The following is a 2838-nucleotide window of genomic DNA, read 5'->3' as shown; positions in this document are numbered from 1 at the left end:
TTGTATTCGTCTGATATCGCCTTTTGATCTGAAGAGATTTTTTCGTTGTACAGTTTAAGGTGTATGGCACACGAGCTTCTGTCGTGAAATAGAAAGGTCTTTTAGTGCACTCAACGAGTACTCTTGATAAATCTGTGTTTCTACTTGACGTTTTCGCCTTCTTGCATGTCAGCCAGAAAATGTCAATGTTCTTGCCCAGCACCTCGAGGAAGATATTCTGAAAGAACAATGAGATTACTGTGACTTTCAGATTCGTGTACAGAAAATTCCATCTTTTTTTTTTGAAGTTGGAAACCCTTTGTAGAAAAATAACATTTTCCAAGAGATTGAAGTCGTCGGGCGTCCTTTACAATACAATGAGTGAGTGTTTGCCTTTGGCATTTCTTCTCACCGGAAATTGCCCAGTTACTTTTGGTATTAATTTTCCTCTCATTGACAGTGTAGAAGTACTATAGAATCACGTTTGCTTTTCTTGCCACCCTATGGCGAAATGATAACTTTCTCTTTATTTATTTTAAAAGATATAAATTAAAAATGAAAAGTGAATTCTCCAAAATTCAGTGTCACGTCTGAATATTGACACAGTCAAGGAAAGCATTCCTACACAGACATTGATTCATCTGGCACCGTTTCGTTTTAAAATTCACAAACTGCTTATGAAGCCAACATTACATTATTTTGGTCAAGGTCATTCTTTCTTCCTCGTTCTCGATGACAGCAGCTAGACAGTCAGTCCGATGTTGCGCACAACTGTGCAGCCCGCTTTAAATCTAAGAGACTGCCATAGAGCTTTCTCTCAAGGGGAGTCACATTCTGTCACGTCTGTGTACGAAGGGTGGCGTAGCGAGGGCAGTGCTGAAGGATATGGTCGGCATTCTCTTTGCCGTGTCCTCATTCGCAGATCGCGGACTCTCCCACTTTTAATTTAGTGTGCAAATGGCGTTTGAGTCTGTTGTGGCTACTACGGAGTCGAAAGACTGTGACCTGGTCTGCTCTATTTAGTATGCAGTAAGGGTCACGTCTGTTGTGTTTAGGGTGGGATCTTTTCCATCTGTTTCTTACGGCAGGTTTTATTATTGTTATTAACTGTGAGTGATCAAAGCCACCTTCAATCTGGGTCATTTTGGTTCCTTCTTTGGGTAAGTCGTCTGGTCAAGGGCAAAATCTGTTAAGGTGTTTGCCTCTCATTCAATAGGTCCCGGGTTCGAATCCGGAAAACGATGAAACATTTTCTTTTCGAAAATATTCTCTTTTCGAAAATATTCTCTTTTCACACCCTTTCCTGCTCTCATACAATGTTCTACCGCCTGATCCCTTGGTGGTCCAAAATCGATAAGAGTAGGCTTCGGCCGCCACCCTGGAAAAATTCAAAATTTCCTACCAACTGAAAATGTTTAATGTATCCCGTGCGCTCATACAACCTTATGCAGTTGCGAGCGCCGCAAAACACTTACAAACAATTTAAAAAATTAATTTTAATGTCTCGGTCTTTCTGCTGGGATATTGTATCCCTCTGGTCCTGGGTTAGTCCTGACAGGCAGGGGGTGAAGCCTGCCTCCCAAATGATCTAAACTGTGTCGATGGGGGCGTAAAAATCCTACAATTAGATACATCTCGACTTGTACACCCAGGAATCACACACACGTCCTATGCGAGCAGCGGCTAAAGAGTTCGCCAGTTTACATTACATGGTAGACATCAGGGCCTGGATGAACGTTGGTCCGTATAATGGACTAACCGCGTTTATCCCCTACACAGGCGTTTAGGCTGGAACAATCTTTATGCTTTAGTTCTAATAAAAGTTTTACGGCACTTGCAACACAATTAGGTCATATAAGTGCCGAAGATTAGGTGTTACAAGAGAGTAACAAACAAAAGAAAAAAAGAAGGGGGAGTGATCAGGACGATAAGTGTTTGATAGGAAAGAAGGAGCAAACCACACCAGAGCACCCGCCAACCAACCACAATCTGTATCCGCGTCAATCTGGTTAGACTATCCTGTACGGATTTTCGTGTTTAAAGTTGTCGCACCTCTGGGGTCCGATAGTGGGCCTAAACGCGTGTAAATATGGCTGCACTTTTTGTTTTTCCAAGCACGACAGCGGCGTCTTCTACGAAGAAACGGGATTTTCAGGGACGGTGCTAATCCTAGGCTTCTCTGAGAAGGGCTAGTGCTAATCCCTTCGACTCGTACGACGACAGAGAAATGTTTCGCAAGTTCCGAATTCGTTGGGAGCACATCCTGGAACTAGTGTTCAGGCTACAGGACTCGTAATCGTGAGGTTTCAAGTTCTGGGGTTCGAGCCTCAGCTTGGCCTAACATTGCGTCCTTAGGAAAGACACCTTACACGAAATTCCCATTTGGTTCGGTCCTTTTGGAGAGGTCACGCCTCTTAAGTAACTTAATAGTGTTGACAGAGGCGTTAAACCTATAATATAATTTCACCATTTTTCACAGACACCAGTTGATTCTCTGGTTGGAGGCTACAGACAACCGTAGACACTTTGTTCATTGGTTTTATTTTCTTTCAGAAGCACACAGCGTATTTTTAAAAATAGAAATGAAGCTATCGAAAATATTTAAGTATTCCCAGTGTAGCTTCGGAGCAATTTCAGAGAGGGATTAATTAACACTGACATTTTGGAATTTACGTACATCGACAGAGAGACGCATAAAATGAAGTTGTTATTACATGAACAAGTTAGCTTAGAACTAAAAGATGGAGGAGAAGGAGGACGAGGAGGAACGAGGAGGAGCAGGAGCAGGAGGGGGAGGAGTAGAAGTAGAAGAAGAAGAAGAAGAAGAAGAAGAAGAAGAAGAAGAAGAAGAAGAAGAAG

The sequence above is a fragment of the Aplysia californica genome, unplaced genomic scaffold, assembly GCF_000002075.1.
Source record: "Aplysia californica isolate F4 #8 unplaced genomic scaffold, AplCal3.0 scaffold01284, whole genome shotgun sequence".
NCBI lineage: Eukaryota > Metazoa > Mollusca > Gastropoda > Aplysiida > Aplysiidae > Aplysia > Aplysia californica.
The sequence above is the reverse complement of the archived record's forward strand: the minus strand, read 5'-3'. Positions refer to the sequence as shown.